This window comes from Lactuca virosa, chromosome 3 (genome assembly GCF_052849685.1).
Source record: "Lactuca virosa cultivar CGN04683 chromosome 3, Lactuca_virosa_CGN04683_v6, whole genome shotgun sequence".
Taxonomy (NCBI): Eukaryota; Viridiplantae; Streptophyta; class Magnoliopsida; order Asterales; family Asteraceae; genus Lactuca; species Lactuca virosa.
Window position 1 is genome coordinate 336,664,362 of NC_136428.1, and position 22,687 is coordinate 336,687,048.

The 22,687-nt window shown below is 41.2% G+C and overlaps 1 long non-coding RNA gene across 1 annotated transcript; it reads left to right on the forward strand.

Annotated features, from left to right (window-relative positions):
• Window positions 1-20,058: 20,058 nt before the first annotated feature.
• Window positions 20,059-21,412, forward strand: LOC145163098 (uncharacterized). The gene is made up of 2 exons (XR_013739559.1): window positions 20,059-20,157; window positions 20,251-21,412. It is a non-coding gene; the product is annotated as an uncharacterized LOC145163098 (long non-coding RNA).
• The last annotated feature ends 1,275 nt before the right edge of the window (window positions 21,413-22,687 follow it).

Consider the following 22,687-nt stretch of genomic DNA (forward strand, 5'->3'; position numbering starts at 1 on the left):
TTTGACCTGACTCGCCGAGTTGGTCTACCAACTCGTCGAGTCCATGCTCCACTAACCCGATCCAACCCCGCCACCACTCGTCGAGTCTTGCGAGAACTCGTCGAGTTCTCCTTCATTCAAACCATCGGGACCATCTTCATCCGACTTGTCGAGTTCTTCCTTCAACTCGGCGAGTTCATCTCCCTCATAAGAACGTGTCCAGTCTATGACTCGCCGAGTTGTATGAACAGCTCGTCGAGTCCATCTTCAAAGGTTGGGAGATTTCCTTGGACTCGCCGAGTTTGTTCATACACTCTTTGGGTCCCATGATTCCCAAGTCCCTTTACGAGTCTCAACATTTACGGGACTTCCTTACCGAACCACTGGTCCAACCACAAAAGGGATTTAGTGGTCACTACACACCGACTCGCCGAGTTCCAAGAACAACTCGTCGAGTCTCTTCTTGACCCTTACTATATAGTCGATTTAAATGGGTCTTAACACGTTAAAACCATAGATCTGGCCTCCTAATGTCCATTTTATACATAAAGTTCCAAACTTGGTGCACATGCATGAGGTTTTTGGCTCAAAATCCATAAAAGGTGCTCTACAATATGCATGGGGCTCTCATGGCCATAGAGTTGGCACCTTTATGCCATGAGACCCCTCCAATGACTCAGATCTGAAAGTAGAACCCCATAAATCACTTCACAAATCCGAAAATGGCTTAGAAAGCCCTAAATGCACCCAAAATCTAAACCCTAAAGATGAAAAACCAAATGGAAGACCAAAACAGGGGGCATTTACCTTGATTAAGCTGAAGATGGAATAAGATCTCTGGATCTACAAGCCCCAACTCAAATTCCAAAGCTTCTCCCTTCCTTTCAAGCTTCACAAACCACCCAAAAGCACCAAAAATGGCCTTAGATCACTCAAAGCGGCTATGGTTTCTATATGAGGTATTCTGGGAGCATAAGGGATGATGGAGGCTTCAATAAGACGTTTAAATAGGGTGCAAACCCTCAAATTTAGGGTTTCACCCAAACAGCACCTACTCGCCGAGTCAGTCTCCGACTCGTCGAGTAGGTCACTTAAACTTCCCCGCAAATCCCGTCTCTACTCGACGAGTTGGGCCACCAACTCGTCGAGTCGCAGAGAAAAATACATAAAATTCTTGAATTAAAGACATACCAAGAATCGGGTGTTACAAATCTCCCCTACTTATCTTAGACTTCGTCCTCGAAGTCTGCTGCTCTATCCTGAAAAAACTCGGGGTAATGTTCCCTCATCTCGTCCTCCGGCTCCCAGGTCCATTCCGAGCCCTTTCGGTGCTGCCACTGCACCTTTACCAGCTCCACTCTCTTGTTCCTTAGATCCCTTGACTTCCTGTCAAGGATCGCCACTGGCCGCTCGATGTAGTTCAGGCTGTCATCAACCTGAATATCCTCCAAAGGCACCACTGCCGAATCGTCTACTAGACATTTCTGCAACTGGGAGACATGAAATGTGCTATGAATCTGACTGAGTTCGGCTGGCAGATCCAGCGTATATGCCACCTTGCCCACCCGGGCTATAACCTTGAAGGGTCCAATATATATGGGGCCCAGCTTGCCCCGCTTCCTGAATCGAATGACGCCCTTCCAAGGCGACACCTTCAGGAGCACCATATCCCCGACCTGGAATTCCAAGTCCGATCGACGCTTGTCGGCGTAACTTTTCTGCCGACTCTGAGCGGTCTGAAGCCTGCTCCGAACTTGCTGGATCCTCTCTGTAGTCTTGAGTACTACTTCGGTACTCCCCATGACTCTCTGCCCGACCTCTCCCCAGCATATTGGGGTCCTGCACTTACTCCCATACAACATCTCGAAAGGAGGACGGTCGATGCTCGCATGATAACTGTTATTATAAGAGAACTCCACTAAAGGAAGGTAAGTATCCCAACTACCTCCGAAGTCCAAAACACACGCCCGCAGCATATCCTTCAGAGTCTGGATGGTCCGCTCGCTCTGACCATCCGTCTTCAGGTGAAAGGCGGTACTAAAATGCAGATGAGTACCCAGCTCGTCGTGAAACTTATTCCAAAACCTGGAAGAGAACCACACATCCCTATCTGAGATCACTGAAACTGGCACCCCGTGCCGCGCCACTACCTCCCTAATATAGATGTCAGACAACTTTTCGGCCGAAATACTCTCTTGAATCGGAATAAAATGGGCGCTCTTGGTCAATCGATCAACGATGACCCAAATCGAATCCACTCCTCGCGCGGTCCTGGGAAGCTTTGTAATAAAGTCCATAGTAATATCCTCCCACTTCCACAGCGGGATATCCAACGACTGGACCTTGCCGTGAGGTCTCTGGTGCTCAGCCTTGACCTTCCTACAGGTCAGGCACCTTTCCACAACCCAAGATATGTCCCTCTTCATACAGGGCCACCAATAATCGAGACGAAGATCCCTGTACATCTTCGTCACCCTGGGATGGATAGAGAACCTGGACTTGTGCGCCTGTGCCATCAATACCTGGCGCACACCCCCATGATAAGGGACCCACACCCTACGGTGAAGAGTCAACAATCATCGGATATCATAGTCGAAGGAGGAAACCTAGCCCACAATTCACTCGCTCTTCCAGTGTTCCTCCTTCATGGCCTCCTTCTGGGCCTCCCGAATCTGCTCCAATAGCGGAGCCACAACTGTCATTCTCAGAAAAATGTCCCTGAGCGGCGCTTCCTTGCGACTAAGCGCATCGGCCACGACATTTGCCTTCCCTGGGTGGTAGAGGATCTCGCAATCGTAATCCTTTACCACATCAAGCCACCGACGCTGCCTCATATTCAGATTTGGCTGGTCCATGAGATACCTCAAGCTCTTGTGGTCCGTGTAAATGGTACAACGAACCCCATAGAGGTAATGACGCCAAATCTTGATGGCGAAAACAACATCCCCCAGCTCCAAATCATGCGTCGGGTAATTCGCCTCGTGAGGCTTCAGCTGCCTCGAAGCGTAAGCTATAACATGCCCTCTTTGCATCAATACCACGCCCAAACCTGAGATGGTCGCATCACAATATACAACAAAATCCTCCATGCCCTCTGGCAGGGCTAAGATTGGCGCCTCACACAATCTCTGTCTCAAGGTCTCAAACGCAACCTGCTGCTCAGGCCACCAATGAAAGACCACGACCTTCCTCGTCAGCCGTGTCAGGGGCACGGCTATCTTGGAGAAGTCCTGAATGAATCTCCGATAGTATCCTGCCAATCCCAGAAAGCTCCGAATCTCAGATGGAGACCTCGGAACCTCCCATCTCATCACGGCCTCCACCTTGGCTGGGTCAACCGAAATCCCGTTCTGATTGACAAGGTGCCCCAAAAACTGCACCTCGCACAACCAGAACTCGCATTTGGAGAACTTCGCATACAAGTTCTCGCTCCTCAAGGTATCCAGAACCTCCCGTAAGTGCTCCTCATGCTGCTCTCGAGTGTTGGTATATACTAAGATGTCGTCAATGAAAACTATCACAGACCGATCCAACATCGGTCTGCACACCCGGTTCATGAGATCCATGAACGTGGCAGGAGCATTGGTGAGCCCGAAAGGCATCACCAAAAACTCATAGTGACCATAGCGCGTCCGAAACGCGGTCTTCTGCACATCCTCCTCTCTGACCCTCATCTGATGTTATCCTGAACGCAGATCAATCTTGGAGAACCAAGATGCTCCCTGTAGCTGGTCAAAGAGGTAATCAATCCTCGGGAGTGGGTAACTATTCTTTACCGTTACCTTATTCAGCTCCTGATAATCTATACACATCAGATGCGACCGCTTCTTCTTCCTCACAAACAGAATCGGGGCTCCCCAGGGTGAACTGCTCGGTCTAATGAATCCCTTGTCTAACAGATCCTGCAGCTGTGTAGACAACTCCTGCATCTCAGGAGGAGCCAACCGATATGGTGCCTTGGCTATCGGAGCCGCACCAGGGACTAGGTCGATCCTGAACTCTACCTGCCTTTCCGGAGGTATCCCAGGCAACTCCTCGGGGAATACATCCGCAAACTCTCGTACCACGGGCACATCGCCCACTGTCGCATTAACCACCTCCCGGGTATCCATAACATAGGCAACAAATCCTATGCAACCCTGCTGAAAGTAGCGCCTAGCTCTCGCTACTGAACATAAAGCTAGTCCTCGTTGTGGCCTCTCGCCTTGAATCACCATCTCTCCCCCACTTGGGGTCCTGATCCGCACCAACTGCTGCGTGCAGTCAATCACTGCCCCATTGGGGCTTAGCCAATCCATACCAATAATAACCTTGTTCCCCCGCAATGGTATGGGAACCAAGTCTACCAGGTAACGTTCTACGAACAGCCTCAAAACACAATCTCGGTAGACCTCGGATGCTCGCACTGACCGGTCGTCCGCAATCTCGACCTGTAAAGGGCAATCCAACATGCCCGAAGACTCAGGAAACTTCTTGTTAAGCGCAAGAGAGACAAACGATCGGGTAGCACCCGAATCAAACAATACCTGAACTGGGATACCGTTCACATGGAACGATCCTAAATAGAGCACATACACAGCATATCAAAATCACAGCGACATAACATAAAAGAATAAAAAGAAATCGTACCCGTCACCACATCGGGTGCAGTGCGCGCCTCCTCGGCTGTCAACTGAAATGCTCGGCTCCGCACCACTGGAGCCTCTACCTTGGCCTTCCGGTCATCCGTAACCCGCGCTGTCACTGGAGTCGGCGCCGCCGCTGGCGCTGCTGCTGTCGCTGCTGTTAATCTTGGGCAGTTGGCCTTCTTATGGCCCCTCTGATTTCAATGGAAGCAAATCAGGTCTGACATCTGCACTGTGGGGGCGGGGGCAGTACAATCTCTGCCAAAGTGCCCCGTCTTGCTGCTCTTGTAGCAGCCGGTCGATCCCGCTCTACAAGCTCCCTCATGCGACCTGCCGCATTTCCTGCAGCGGCTCTGGCCTGGATGGCCCTTCGACCTAACGTCGGATCCCTTGGGTTTCTTCCCTGAAACCCCTGTTACCTGCTCAGTCTCTGGTTTCCTCTTCCTGACGTGCTCCAAATCGAGCTCCCTCTCCCGCGCCCTGGCAATCATAGACTCCAGGGTCGGGCATGTTGAATAGCTGACATGCTCCCGAATATCAGCCCTCAATATATCATGGCAGCGGGTCTTCCGCATCTCCTCATCTCCCGCATACTGGGGTACCAACAATGCTCTCTCCCGGAACTTAGCGGTGATCTTCGCCACAGTCTCCGTAGTCTGTCTCATATCCAAAAACTCTCTGGCCAGCTGCTGAAGCTCCACAGTCGGCGCAAACTCAGCCCTGAATCTGGTCACGAAATCTGACCACGTCATAGCCTCGACGAATGGAGCTCCCAACGAGTCACCAACCGACTCCCACCAGTCTCTAGCTCTGTCCCTTAAACATCCCGCAACAAAGCGGACCTTCGACCCCTCCGGGCAGAAGCTTGTCAACTGCGCATACTCAATGTCTGCGATCCATCTCCTGGCAGCAATGGGATCCTTCACCCCATGAAAATCCGGCGCACCACTCCCTCTGAAGTCCTTAAAGGACAGTGTGCGCGTACCCAATTGGCCAGACGTCAAGTCACTCCTGAATGATCGGAGGCGATCCTCCATCAACTCAATAATCCCCTCCTTGGTCGACCCGAAAATGACTGGGGTTGACTCAAGGATACCTCTCGTGATCTCGGACGCGATGAACTCGCGTAGCCCGTCGTCAACCTGCTCGGATCCTGTACCCGAGCCCGATCATGATCCTGATCCAAAACCTCCTGCTCCATGTCGTGTAACCACCATACTGAAAATAAACATGCAATCGTCAGGATCATACATACTCTCGAGAGGTCTCAAACACTCTCCAAGTTTCCTGGTTCCATCTCGGCCCTCCCTGACTCGAGTACGGATCCTCTTCTTCCAGTAGTACGGGCCCATACTACCTTCCACATCTATCCGTACTTTCCTTAAGGATTGCCTCAACTTCGCCATGTCCCTTAACCAATATCCCTTTCCAACTAATCTCATCCTAGGATTTCCTAGGGCACTCTCCGACCTACTCTCTGTCATCAGCTGCACTAGGAGTCCCTACCACCCTTCCCTAACTAGCTTGCGGATACTGTTACATATCCGCTCACTAGTTATTTAAAGTTAGTCAGGACCCCTATGGCACAAAGCAAGTAACATTCGTGCATTGAGTAACCACATCAAGCATAACCTAACCAGGCTATCCTAATGCTGACTAGACTGTCCTAGCATACAGCTCATACAACAGGCACTCAAGGCATCCTCCTAGATCCTTAGCCCTAGTCTAGCTTGCAGTTCTCAGAATCATATATCACATGTCATAACATAACAAGTATGGGTATCTTGGGGAAAACTTACTTGAGCTCGGCCGGTCGCACGCATCACACACCTTGTTCTTTCTCAAATTCCTTAACTTGAATTTTTTTAGAAAACCGTTTTCTTTGTGAAAAAATCTTTTTAATCCCTCGGTTTGAGTCCAGACACCCCCGAGGGTGTGTCCGAATCCCTCAAACCAGGGCTCTGATACCAACTTGTAACATCCCAAAATTCAAGCCTAAAAATTTCATTTTTAATTAAGTATTGCACAATTCAGTTTACCAAAACATTTCCCATGCCATGTCATTGTAAAAAGAAACATAACAAAGTGTCTGAAAACCATATCGTCAAAAGTAAAATAAATCAGAGTACATTCCCAGGAAACTTTATGCGAAAACCATGTGTGTCTGTGATCCGCTGCTACACCGCCGACTCCTTCCCCTTGGACGAAAAGGTACCTGAAACCAAAACTGAAACTGTAAGCACAAAGCTTAGTGAGTTCCCCCATCATACCACATACGATACAACCACATAGCATACATACTGCCGGGCAATTTTGGGGCGCCCGTCCTACCCATGTCAATCCATTCTGGGGTGCTGACCTACCCATGTCAAACCATTCTGGGGTGCTGACCTACCCATGTCAAGCTATTCTGGAGTGCTGACCTACCCATGTCAAGCCATTCTGGGGTACCGACCTACCCTCCGGTCTATCTCAACCGAACACGGGGACTATTTCACCCCTACTACTAACACATAATATCATATCATAATCATGATGTCAGACATATCTGGGGTTTCCGACCTACCCATTGGCCCTAGCGACCGGATCTAGGACTAGTCCCCTACTACTGATACTATCTCACATAACATAGTAACTAGCAAACTAGCATACTCACATATCCAGCAATCTAGCATACTCACATATCCAACAATAACAGACCAGACAATTATCACAAAGATAATCGTCCCAACTAACAATAACTAGTGGGCCGACCTTGGTGCCTTAGACCCACTTCTACTGGAAGGTATCTCACGTCGATGTCGTGTAGTGTCTAAACTGTCCTCGGCGTGAAGGTCGGCTCTCCTCGACTCCTCAATCCCTACACGACAACCTTCAAGTCATGAAACCGAACATACAACCCAACCAGGGTCAATACCAAAACCAGGCAAAGTCAACATTGGTCAAATTCAACACCCAGTTGACATGACTCGTCGAGTTGGTCTACCAACTCGTCGAGTCCATGCTCCACAAACCCGATCCAACCACGCCACCACTCGTCGAGTCTTGCGAGAACTCGTCGAGTTCTCCTTCATTCAAACTATCAGGACTATCTTCATCCGACTCACCGAGTTCTTCCTTCAACTCGGCGAGTTCATCTCCCTCATAAGAATGTGTCCAGTCTATGACTCGCCGAGTTGTATGAACAACTCGTCGAGTCCATCTTCAAAGGTTGGGAGATTGCCATGGACTCGCCGAGTCTGTTCATACACTCGTTGAGTCCCATGATTCCCAAGTCCCTTTACGAGTCTAAACATTTACGGGACTTCCTTCCCGAACCACTGGTCCAACCATAGAAGGGATTTAGCGGTCACTACACACCGACTCGCCGAGTTCCAAGAACAACTCGTCAAGTCCCTTCTTGACCCTTACTATACAGTCGATTTAAATGGGTCTTAACACGTCAAAACCATAGATCTGGCCTCCTAATGTCCATTTTATACGTAAAGTTCCAAACTTGGTGCACATGCATGGTGTTTTTGGCTCAAAAATCCATAAAAGGTGCTCTACAATGTGCATGGGGCTCTCATGGCCATAGAGTTGGCACCTTTATGCCATGAGACCCCTCCAATGACTCAGATTTGAAAGTAGAACCCCATGAATCAGTTCACAAATCCGAAAATGGATTAGAAAGCCCTAAATGCACCCAAAATCTAAGCCCTAAAGATGAACAACCAAATAGAAGACCAAAACAGGGGGCATTTACCTTAATTAAGCTGAGGATGGAATAAGATCTCTGGATCTACAAGCCCCAACTCGAATTCCCAAGCTTCTTCCTTCCTTTCAAGCTTCACAAACCACCCAAAAGCACCAAAAATGGCCTTAGATCACTCAAAGCGGCTAGGGTTTCGATATGAGGTGTTCTGGGAGCATAAGGGACGATGGAGGCTGTAATAAGACGTTTAAATAGGGTGCAAACCCTCAAATTTAGGGTTTCACCCAAACAACACCTACTCGCCGAGTCAGTCTCCGACTCATCGAGTAGGTCACTTAAACTTCCCGCAGATCCCGTCTCTACTCGACGAGTTGGTCCACTAACTCGTCGAGTCCCAGAGAAAAATACATAAAATTCTTGAATTAAAGACATACCAGGAATCGGGTGTTACACCTCCCAGGACACCATAGCTAAATGGTGTGGCTGACAGGCGTAATCGAACTTTGTTGGACATGGTTTGCTCTATGATGAGTCGAGTTTCGCTACCAATCTCCTTTTGCGGGTATGCCTTAGAGACTGCCGCCCACATCCTTAATCTAGTCCCTACAAAGAAGGTTGCCAAAACACCTCATGAGATGTGGACTGGGAAAGCTCCCAATTTGGACCACATCAAGATTTGGGGTTGCGAGGCTTTCGTAAGGTGCGAGACTCATGATAAGCTCGAACCCTGAAGTGGAAGGTGTATTTTCATCGGCGATCCACATAAATCCTTTGGTTACCTCTTCTACAGACCCAGTGAGAATGTGGTCTTTGTGGCGAGGAGAGGGGTCTTTCGAGAAAGAGAATTTATAAGCCAAGGAGACAGTGGGAGGCAAATCGACCTTGAAGAAATTCAAGAGTGAATTGGTGAAGGAACCTCAGACACTAGCAATCAACCTGAGGAGGAAACTCTTGTTGATGCGCCTGACGAGTCTGTACCTCTGAGGCGTTCCACAAGGGTTAGGAACACACCTGAGTTTTATTATGGATTTCATATTAATACGGAAGGTGATACATTTATCAGTGATAGTACACTGGTAAATCTGGATGAACCTAACAGTGTAAAGGAAGCCATGGCAGGCCCGAAGTCTGCTAAATGGAAGGAGGCTATGGACAGCGAGATACAGTCCATGTATGACAATCAAGTTTCTAACTTGGGTGACAATGTACCAGGCCGTAAGACAGTCGGGTGCAAATGGATCTTCAAGAAGAAGACCGACATGGATGGTAAGGTGCACACTTATAAAGCGCGACTGGTCGCAAAGGGCTTTACTCAGACTCCGGGTATTGATTATGATGAAACTTTTTCACCAGTAGCAAAGATTAAGTCTATTAGGGTTATGCTAGCCATTTCTGTATTTCATGATTATGAAATATGGCAAATGGATGTCAAAACCGCTTTCCTTAACGGAAAGTTGGCTGAGGATGTTTACATTAATCAACCAAAGGTTTTTGTGAGTGCAGAGTACCCTTATAGAGTGTGCAAGCTTGAGAAATCCATTTATGGATTTAAACAAGCATCTCGAAGCTCGAATCTTTGTTTCGATGAAAGGGTCAAAGAGTTTGGCTTCTCGAGAAGTGAAGATAAGTCCTGCGTATATGTCAGAGCTAGTGGGAGTATAGTTAGCTGTTTGGTACTGTATGTAGATGATATACTACTCATAGGAAATGACATCCCAACCTTGCAGGAGGTTAAGTCTTGGCTTGGGAAGTGCTTTGCTATGAAGGACCTTGGGGAAGCTGCCTATATCCTAGGGATAAGGATATTTAGAGAAAGGAGTAAAATACTAATTAGACTTAGTCAGAGTACCTACTTGGATAAGGTGTTGAAAAGGTTCAACATGCAGAATTCCAAGAAAGGAGAATTACCGATCCAAATCAATGCCAAACTGAGCAAGGCTCAGAGCCCGAGTACAGAGGCTGAGATAGCTGAGATGAGTCGATTACCTTATGCTTCCGCTGTTGGCTCGATCATGTATGCTATGACTTGTACCCGCCCTGATGTGGCCTTTGCTTTGAGCATGGTCAGCAGATATCAAGGGAAACCTGGCAAAGCTCACTGGACTGCGGTAAAGAATACTCTCAAGTACCTGCGGAGGACTACGGATTGGATTCTTATCCTCGGTGGGAGTGATGACTTGAGAGTAGTAGGGTATAGTGCTGCTAGTTTTCAGACTGATAGGGATAACTTCCGCTCTCAGTCGGGCTGGGTTTTTACCCTAAATGGAGGGGCAATTACTTGGAAGAGTTCCAAGCAGGAGACGGTAGCTGATTCGACTTGTGAATCCGAGTACATAGCAGCGAGTGAAGCGGCAAAGGAGGCGATATGGCTGAAGAACTTCATCGAAAACCTTGGAGTTGTACCAGCTATTAAGGAGCCTATGGAGATTTTCTGTGACAGCAATAGTGCGGTTGCCTTAGACAAGGAACCAAGAGATCATGGCAGATCCCGACACATTGACAGAAAATATGACTTCATAAGACATAAGATAGAAGAAGGAATCCTCGTGGCAAAGAGGGTATCGTCGGATGAGAACCCTGCGGACCCCCTTACGAAGGGACTGACGAGGGTTAGGCATTTGCAGCATGCGAGGCGCATCGGGCTGAGGGACGATATTAGTTTTACGGATTAGATAGTTATTACTGAAACTTGTAATATGTAATCGACGTTTGATGATGAATAAAAGTTGTGATTTATTTATGAGTAAGGTGTTGCTATCATTGTCAATTATTTACTATTGTTTCAGCTTTGCATGTTTTGACTTCCAGAATAATAAATTTATTCAAATTCTCCACAGTCGGTCATATGTCGGAAGTAGGGATCAATCAAGACAGTCATGAATTAGGTTTGTAGATGACTAAAAGTGTTTAGGCATAGCAATGGTTGCTACAACATTCATGGGTTCTCATAAGTTATGAGTATTGGAATAAACCCACGCTCACTTGTATCACTTCATGGAATTTATCTCGAGTGATCGTCAGACGGTAATATCATATAAGTCTTCAAACCTAGAGATATGAGTTGTTGTCTATGAGTTGGTTGTGCATTGATTGCACAAAAACGCATCAGTAACTTGATGTTATAAAACGTGCCTTTGTGTACAATTGAACAAGTAGTAGAACAAGCATATGATTCGAAGTTTATTTGTTCCTTCTTGGATTAGAAGCGATATTTGGGCCCCTCGATGATTTTGTTTTGACCTATGTACCAGGCCCGGTCAGAACTAAATTGATGTGTTCGATTAAGTTCTTTGTTAAACAAATCGGAAATCGGGAAACAAACTGTTGGACAATAAGTAAGACATTGTTCCATGTATTTGTCCGACTGATATCATGAGAGCAGAGGATTGTATGATCACTTATCTAAAATGGCGCTTCATAGTTCAACAGAGTTTTCGAGAGCTACGATTGCCGGTTGGTTCCTGAAGCTATATAGGCAAATACAGTTATCGGACTTATCCAAATGGGAGACTGTTGGATAAGGTGTCTAAGTCCATAACTTATTTGGTATATACTTGACCCGAACCGACATGGTCCATTTGGGTTGCCCTTCACCCGAACTATTTATATGGATAATATTGTGAGAATAGTATGTTTATGACTTATTAATATATTATAAATTATAATATATTAATATGAAATCATATTATTTAATTAGTATTGATCTTAAATTAATTATGAATTAATTTAGTGATCAAAAGGTGACTAATTAAATAATGGGCTATTATATTTATATAGTGTGGGCTAATACTCATTAGGAGATGGGCTAAGCTTGCATGGGAGTCCATGGATGATCCATGGAGCTTTTAACCCATGGATCCTTGGAAAAGGAAAATACATGGGTTATTAGGATTTACATGGTTCATAACCCTAATCATCTACACTATATAAAGAGGCTTGTGGTGCTTGAAATGACACTATGTGTGTGTGCATAAGAGTGGCCGATTTCTAGAAGCTATTGTACTCTCGCATAAAGTTTTCCAAGTTTGTGGTGTTTTGTGATTTCCATTTGAGGCATTCACATTATTGTTGCTAGGCTCTCAAACTCCTAAGGAATCAACTCACTACTAAAGGTATGTAACTCTTCTAGTATCTTTTATGTTTAATAGTACCCCATGTCATGCTAGATAGGTTATGAACCTGGGAAAATTATATTGCATGTATTTTAGTCAAACATAGATCCAAGGTTTCTAGGGTTGCATGAACACCTTAGGAGTGTTAGAATGCTCAAAACCCAACAATAAAAGCCTCCAACACATTTTAAATCAAAAGGAAATAAACATGAGGCAGCGGAGATGGGTTAAGCTACTAAATGATTACGAGTGTGAGATCAAGTACCACCCCGACATGGCTAACGTGGTAGCCGATGCCCTGAGCCAAAAGGAGTATTTAAGTCATCGCGTGAAGACTCTATCAATCACCATTCGATCTCACCTAACCTCATAGATCAAGGAAGCCCAATTGGACACATTGAAACCAGAGAATGTCGCTAGTGAATCACTGCGTGGAATGGATAAGGGATTTGAAGTTAAAGAGGAAAGAACTCACTACTTCATGAACATAATCTGGGTTCCTAAGATTGGGGGATTCAAAGAAGTAGTCATGCATAAAGCCCACAAGACATGATACTCTATTCATCTGGGGTCAGATAAAATGTATCTGGATATCAAACAACATTATTGGTGGCCAAATATGAAGGCAGAGATAGCCACTTACATGGGCAAGTGTCTTACTTGTGCCAATGTAAAAGTGGAATACCAAATGCCCTCAGGATTATTGCAACAGCCAGCGATACCCGAGTGGAAATGGGAAATGATAACTATGGACTTCGTGACCAAATTACCAAAGACAACAGACGGATTGGATGCTATCTGGGTAATCGTCGATAGGCTAACAAAATCTGCTCATTTCCTACCAATAAAAGAATCCTACAAGATGGAAAAGCTGACTCGAATTTACATCAAAGAGATCGTGAGACTCCATGGAGTGTCAGTGTCTATTATCTTGGATTGAGATAATAGGTTCACTTCAAGATTCTTGCAATATCTTCAGAAGGCAATGGGAACATAGCTAGATATGAGCACTGCCTATCACCCACAGACGGATGGTCAGAGTGAGCATACTATCTAGACACTTGAGGACATGCTCCGAGCTTGCGTGATTGACTTCGACAAGTCATGGGATGCTCACTTGCCTCTGATTAAATTCTCATACAACAACAGTTATCACACAAGCATCAAGGTTGCTCCTTTCGAGGCTCTTTATGGTCGTAAATACAGATCGCCTCTATGTTGGGCCAAGGTGGGTAGCAAAGGGGCAATCACCGAATAGTACTTTAACACGGCCATAAATTATTCATGAGACGACAGAGAAGATAATCCAACTCAAAGCTCGACTCCAAGCATCTCATGTTCAACAAAGGGTTGGAAACTCTAAAAATCCCGGTTCAAGTTCTTTATGGACTAGGATTTTCTTATTGGGCCTAATGGATCAATAAGCATTCAATTCCACTATTTTGGGCTTAGAAGCCCTATTTGGATTTTAAATGGACCCAATTCATAAATCTATAGCATTATGGACCATATGGGCCTAGAATGATTCATTCTAACCCTAATGGGCCTTAATGGGCCATAAACTCCATTTTTTTTTATTCAAATGGGCCGTGAACCATCCTAAGGGCCCAATGGGCCGAAAAATAATATTGGGTCTATCGAAATTCGATCAAAGCCAAGGATTTGAGCCCAAAGCTAATTCACCTTCATTCATTGAGCCCATTCTCGGCCCAATCAGTTTATAAAAAAAAAGATTGTGCATGGAGTTAAATGGTGCCACCTCAAGTTTACCTTGTGGTTCTCCATGGTAATTACCCACTAAACAAAATATAAATCTCATACTTCTAAGCACCCATCACATCTTCACCTATCTCTCCCCTCTCTTGTTATCCTCTCGGCCGAGAGCTAGCAACACACACTTTCAAATTCTCTCCAAAACACTTTCAAGATCATCCTCCTCCTTCCATCAAGGATCTCGAAATTTTGCTTGTGTTTCAAGGATCTTCATCAAGTATTTTCAACTTTTGGTAAGTTGTTATCAAACGCAAACATCTCCTTTCATTTGAACATTAAGAACTCCTTCTTACATAACTTTACTCCATGATCATTCTCTTAGAAACTTCTAAGTTCGAAAATCACTCAAGGAAAGCTTGCTAGAACCAAAACCTCTCTCTTTTCTTCACCAAACTGAGATCAAACAAGCAAGGTGAGTTCATACCCCCCTTGTTTTCGGTTTTTACATGTTTTTGGTGGAGAATACAAGTGTTAATGTGTAGATCTATGTATATATGCATGTATGTGTGATTTTCTTGGTTTATGTTGTGATTATGGGATAAAACTTGATGAATCTCGAAAACTCTAACCAAAATGGGTGAGATTCATACACCAAAACAGTCTAACATCATACTACAAAGATAAAAGTGTTATACATGCTTTAGATGTGAAAAACAAAACAAAAATCTTGTATAAGGACCATTTTTGACAAGTAAACAAAAGATTGGGATAATTTTTACCATTCACGGTTTTTTGTAAGGATCAAAAGGGTCACATTTGTATAAAAATAAGTTTTTCTAAAATCAATACTTTCCAAAGGACTAAAAGTGTAATATTTTGCATTATGGGCCTCAATTTGGGCCTTAAGACTTTTTGGCCCAAATTGCAAAAATATCAATTTTTGGGGATTAAAATGTTATTTAATCAAAACTTGAGCCAAAAATGAGAATAAACGAAAATAAGGGCTGAAAATGACACTTATTTCAAAATTGGGCCAAAAATGTTAATATTATAAAATTTGGGCCGAAAATGTCATTTTATTCAATTAAGGGCCGAAAATGTAATTTTCTGCAAAAATAGGCCGAAAATGTTAATATACGTATTTGGGGCGAAAATGCCAATTACTAAGCATTTGGGGCGAAAATATAAATTTTTATAATTATGTGGGCTAAAACGTTGTTTTTAACTAAAATAGACCAAAAATGACATTTTTGTAAAAATAAGCCTTAAATGTTTGATTTAAATTCCTAAGGGACCTAAAGTGTAATTGTAGTAAACACAAGTTCAAATTATAGAATTTCGACGTAACGAACTAAAAGTATCATTATAACAAAACGCGAGATTTTTTATAATATTATGGATAAATGTTTCGACTTAATGAATTATACTATAACAAACAAACGAAATACAACAATGGTACGATTATTGGGCCTAGTACTTACTATACATGCTTATTGGGCCTTCGTGATCCATTTGCATGTTTATTGGGCCCAATATATTCATTACATGTCTATTGGGCTTTAGTGACCCAATTACATGCTTAATGGGCCTGAATTAGTCTTTACATGTCATTGGGCATTAGTGGGCCATTTACATGCTAATTTAGTCTGGAATAATTCATCGTATGCTTAATGGGCTTTAATGTGTCCATGGCATATTTAACAAGCCTGGAAATAACTTACATGTCTAATGGGCCATAGTTGTCTTTACTTCATGTTTGCTGGGCCTTATCCTTTCATATTCATGTATCATATGGTGTTCGAAATTCTAAATACATATGACGTATACATATTCATGTGGCAATAATTGGAATCTAGTGAGACTTTTCGGTTGACTCCATTGAGTGTATGGTTGTAGCCTGTAGTTATAATCAGAGTCTCCTGGAGGGAGAGCGAGAGTTTGTGTATAGATCTATACGGGGGTGACTCCCCCACACTTGAGCTGTTCGCTACAGTTGGACTAGGCCAGTCTAGGGTGACAAAACCTTGATCAAAATCCGGCGTTTGGAAAAAATGCCAAGACAGGCAAATCAATCACTATCATGCATGGTTATAACGAATCATATATAGATCCATTACCATTACGACATTACAGACTTTAAAACTTGTAAGTCATATTGATACAAAACAAATCATACGATAGTGCAAGGACCACAACATTTTTATAAATCAGAAAATATCGGATTTTATGGGGGAAATACTATTTTTCATTACCTTCTACTTACAATAGATATAATACAAAGAAATCTGGATCATTTACTTATACATGTTACTACTATGAAATTCACACATGCATCTACACCTGATTTACACATCATTTTTCAGACTTTTTACAGAAAATATCGGATTTTCTGGGCTTTACAAACAATACAATGACTTTCATTCAAACATGCTTATGAACTCACCAACATTATATATGTTGACCGTTTTCAAAATAACTTGTATTCTCAGGTAACCGTTAAGTAGAAGAGTCTTCAAGTGTGTGGATTTATTTTGTGTAATATCAATCATCGTACAATTAATATTCTGGAATATATAATCTAAGACAATGTACTTGTTGTGAATAATACCGGTTGTAATATGTAATGTTTGGTGATGATTGTGTTATGTTTCATGTATATTCATTGTGATGATATTTCAATTGATAGTCACACGAGCCCTCGGACGTTTCCGCCGTCTGGTTCAGGGGTGTGACAGGTTCCGACTCCTTTTTCTTCTAATCACATGAACAGAACACACATACACACACATTTTTTCCTTTATTTTCTTTCTTTTTGCCTCTCCTGATTTTTATATTAGGTTAAACATTAAATTAAATAATTTTTTTCTTCTTAATTTCCTTTTTTTCAAAGTTGACTATGGGTTGACTTGGAAGTTCGACTATGGGTTGACTCATAAGTTTTGCTTCTTTCTGACATACCTGCAAAATCATCAGAAGTTTTTAGAGCAAGCCATTTTGGTTTACTCTTCACGAATTCCCAAACTCCTTATTTGCAAAAGCTTTACCGACTTTTTCCTTATAGATTTGATGAGCTTTTGTATGACATCCACCTTATTTTCACCGCTTTACAGGTTGTGGTTCACGTTCATGTAGATGCCATTCAACTGCATTGAAATTTTTTTGCGGTCCTCTATTTCGAGAATACTTGACTCGTCGAGTGATACTCCTTATGCATTCCAGAATAAAATTTCCAAACACTTATTTTAAACGTTGCGCCACTTTGATCGTCCCCTGCCGCCGAATCCTTTGATATGTCTAGCCATGCTTGCATCAATGCTTTCTCTTCTTTATCGGTCCAAACCTGGAAATTTTTTCCTTGCTTTTTCTTTACTTTTTCCTTTGGGTTCAACTCCAATTTCTTGTACGGGTTCAAAATGCCCTTCATCCGAAGAATATGTAGATTCATCGACTAGGCGGCGGGGTTCAGATTGGAGTTTTGTTTGGGGTTAGAATTGGAACTAGTAAGGGAAATTAATTTGGGAATGGGAAAAGAATAGTATTTCTTGAACCAACTCAAATTAGGGATTTGCATTGGGTACGGTTCGGATTGGAAATATAGTACGAGTTGGGATTGGAATTAAGAAGATTATGGATGAAGTGGATACAAATTTTGAGTCATGGTCGGATAATGGTAACTTGCCGGTGAATAGACGGGTTCATCGAGTGAAGGTCAATAACAAGTTGGTGATGAAAGGCTTGGCGAAGATGTGTTGTTGGGGTTTGAAGATGTTTTTGTTTCTTCTTAGGTTTTGGTTTGGCTAGGTGATGACATGTTGTCTTTGAAGAATTGAGAAATTTTTTGAGAGAATGAATTATATTTTTATGGTGAAATGTTGAGGTTTAAGTGTTTATTAATAGTGGTTTGAAGAAATTTTGAAATTTTGAATTTTATAAAAAAAATGACTCTTTGTAAAAAAATGTTGAATTTTATAAAAAAAAAATTGTCTTTAAAAAGGAATGATGTCAAGGTCAAATCCCTCCCATCTCTCTCTCTCTCTCTCTCTCTCTCTCTCTCTTGGCAACACCTTGGCGCAAGCCAGTGTGTGGTGTGTGCTAGCGAACCTAGCGAGGGCATTGGCGACCCCAACTCCCTGCAGCCTTCATGCATATCATTTTATTCAACAATCAATGTTCGGCTTGAAGCTTCTCCAACCACAAACATCAAATTATGATTATTTAACACTATTTTAGTGATTGTATTCCAACCGACCTCTAAAATTGTAGGTTTTAAAGGATTTTATATTTGGCCTTTATATTTAGTGTTAAAAGGAACCAACATAAAATTGATATGATTTTTGAAGATTGATTGGAGTAAAAAATAACTTTTAAAATGGTATTTTAGAGCTCCATTGGAGTTGCCCTTACTTCAATATTGTTCTGAGTACGCAACAAATTCAGAAAAATCTACTTTTAACCCCCTTGACATATATCTTTTGAAATCTGATTTGACATACATATCTTTGCAGTCGAGATGTTTAAAGTGGAAGAAGATAATTTATTGTCTATGAATATTTAACAAAGGTTTGTTGTGAAGAATTAACGCATGCTTCTTAAAACCATAGTAATAAACTAATACACATAAGTACACATGTATTATCAGGAGAGCATAGACAACCTAAAAGCAAAAGAATTTGTTTAACAAAAATTTACTATCATTTGGTTTGTTTAGGAAGCAGACATAGCAAAGTCATCAGGGCTGAATCTATTTTGTACCAAGAAAGGCATAAAAAAATTATTTGGATTCAAACAACTTGCTTTTCGGCAAAAAAATAAAAAATAAATATGCAGGTATGTTTTACTCGTTGAAAACTTAAATTAGTCGATCAAAATTTTAAGAGATCTCAAAGGTTTCAAAACAAGTATTTGTGTTGATCTTAAACTAACCAAAACGTTTCTAGTAAGAGATTTGTGTAGGCTATGATACCAATTTTTAGTTAATTTGCATAACTATATCTAACACAGAAGCATAAACTTTAATCTCGAATCTAATAAAAGAAAATATAAACAAGAAAAGAACGATTAGATACATGTTTCCATTGAGATTTTAATTGTTGATTTTTTCATTTAATCTCAAAAGGCTCTCTCTAAACGAATTTTTTGTATGTATTTCAAATATATGATATGTTTCTCATCATGTGTTTATATAAATTGAGACACAATAGAATATGAGAGATATTAGGAATTTAAAAGAGTTTTAGTTAACCAAGAACTCAACCTACAAGATAAACTCTAATAATATTTTATCTACCGTTTAAAATCAGTTCATAAATAGTCTTAAATATTATTTCTTATTAGTTTCAAATTCAATGATAACAATATTTATATATTCATTAATTGGTCCCAAAATTATACAAACATATGATACATGACATTTACACATCATTACACTTTAACAAATTTGTAATTACGTATGTGTATACCTAAACATGCATCCATCGTGAATAACAATAAAAAAAGTTGTTAGATTTAAAAAAAACATCTCTCTATTCTACGAAAAAAATAGTTTTAATCTTCTTTTGTCATGTGTCATTTTAATACAACTTATTACTATTATGTCACATGTCATAGAAATATATTAGACAAAATCACTTCAAAATTCAAATTTACTTTTTCTAATTATATGTTAAATTTGAAGTTATAATAACTTTAAAATTTTGATATATCTCTTAAATAATAATTTATTTAAAATGATTTATTTAAAATAATTATGAATCTTTACTATTAAAGTTTAATTAATTATATAACCGTGTTTTTCAAAGGTTATAAACTAGTTATAGCATATATATATATATATATATATATATTAATATAGATAACGTAAACAACGAATCACTATTGATGGTGGTGTGCATATAAATATGGGATGTATCTTAATTATCATTCTATTATTACTCGGAATAAGCCAAAATAGCACCTGGCATAATGGTCAAGTTTGTCATGTCTAATGTGATTTTTTTCTTTATAAGCTTTATCATATTGTTCTCTTGTCATGATAGTAAGTTTCCGTCAACTGTTAATTTTTTCATGTTTCATTCTTTTCGAATGAACGTTATAACTTGTATATATTATCTCTTTTATGGATTTATAGGTGCCAGAAATGAAAAAAATTAAAAGTGCATTTAAAGCTAGAAGGAGTGGTGTCATGCTTGCCACACTAAAAATGTTGTCATGTAAACGCCACTTCATTTTTATCACACCTCTTCAACGTCTTGTCATTTAGGAGAGTTGAGTTGCGAGACTTTTTATCAATTTATGTTTAACATTTTTTTAAATAGTTTTTAGTTGCAGCAAATTAATATAATAATAATAATAATAATTAAAAAATTAAAGAATTACACACTTCAAAACGAAAAAAAAAAAATACAAACATGTGACAACCCGAACCTTTTTCCGTTAAAGTTAGCCGTTTTCCGTTAAATAAATTACGAATTATATTTGTTCCGTTAAATTTTTATGGTTTAGAAGATCATTTTTATAAGAGTCGGAAACAAAATCGCGCGAAAACCCGAGCTGCTTCGAAAATCAGTGAAAACCAGCCTGACTAGTGTTCACAGCCGTGAACCCGATCACGGCCGTAAACCCGTTCACGGTTGGTGGACCTCACCACCGACCGTGGAACCCCCCTATATATATGAACTTCTACCCCTCATTTGCACTTTTCTGGCCGCGAACCCCCTCTGTCTCTCTCTAAAAATCGTCACCCGAAAACACTAGATTTCTCTTCATCTAACACTCTATCCGCCTTGGAACTCGTTTTGGAGCATCAAAACATCCGTTTTTCATCAAATCGAGCTTTGCTGTTCTTGAGTTCACGACCGTGAACCCTTCAAATCTTCATATTCACCAAGAACAGGCCGTGAACCCTTCAAGCCTTCAAAGACCGTAAACCCTTCATGGGCAGTAAATTGTTCACGACCGAGAACAGTTCACGGCCGAGAATAGTTCACGGCCGCAAACCTTCTCAAGTCGTGAACATGGCTGAAAACCCACTTTTCCGATTCAATCGAGTCCAGGTAATATTCCTAAACCAAAAGCAAGTGCTTTTCCAACACTATAATTAATGGTTTCGCTAATAAAATGCATATATGTATTTAACTATTATTTGGATCCCGTTAAGTGCCGCGTACATCAACCTGAGGGTCTTCATTTCCAGTTTCGTTGTCCGACACTTTCACGCAACTAACAGTGGGTTCATACCCCTACACGTTTAATGTTTTTAACATTTTTAGGGGGGGGGGGGATACAAGTAATACATAAATAAATATTGTGACTTATATAAACAGGATTAAAACTCATGCGATTGATTCAAACCAAAGATTTTTACATTTTATAAAACATTTAAATATTCATCCCTTTTGTAAAATAGTTAGCATAAGGGAAGTTTTCAACATAATCGTATAGTTTTCATTGTAAAACATGAATTGAATACATTAACGAACATATAAACTATAATATGTATAGTTTATGGAACAATTACCTTATCAATGCACGAAACCTAGATTCAATGCGAACAATCACATAAGCTATATAAGGTACAGTTTATGGGTCATAAAAACAGTCATTTAAATTCAATGGATTCATTTTATTCTATACTTAATCGTTAGTATATCATTTTATGAGTGAACATTCTTCGCGTACTTACGTAAGTACTAACAAAAGTCCAGAGATTATAACCAGAGTCTCCTTGAGGGAGAACGTGAATTTGTGTATAGATCTATACGGGATTGACAATCATGCACCATAACTGTTAGCTACACTTAGGCCGGCAGGCCTGGGTGACAAACTCATTTCGATTCCGACACCTGAAGAACGTCGTTCATGCAATTCAATGGTCAAGTACGGTTAATACAACTCATAAATTTGGTACCAAATAAGATGATTAATGTATGCATGGTAATAACTTCAATAAGTTTTATTTTAAAGTAATAGAACTATAATACATAGTGGAGGATTCCAGAGTCTTTCCTAACTTACTATATATACCGGTGATAGCCAGGTTTTTTCATGTAAAAGGGTTTTTCATTTAAAACAACAATATACAACACATCTAGTGGTAGCCAGGCATATAAACTAATACATTATGGGATACTGTAACAAAAACACACATGTTAGAAAATATTGGATTTTCTTGGAAACATACAAACATTTTCATTGATTTATTAACAGGTTTTCATTACAAAAACATGCTTATGAACTCACCAGCTTAATGTTGATACTCTTTCAAAAACCGCTTGTATTCTCAGGAAATCAGTAGACAGGTACCCCACAGACTTTTGAGAAGACGGAGCGCATAGAGTCACGTCTTTATATTTTGCTACTTTTGATGTATATAAATATGAATCAAACAGATGTATATACCTTTTATATATATTCAATATAATGGTTGTGTTTACCTTGATTACTATGATGCAATTGTTTTGATACTACACATGACGTCCTCCACCCCCGAACGTTTCCACCGTTCCGGTTTGGGGGTGTGACATATCGGTATCAGAGCTATTGTTTATAAGGAACTAAGTATACCG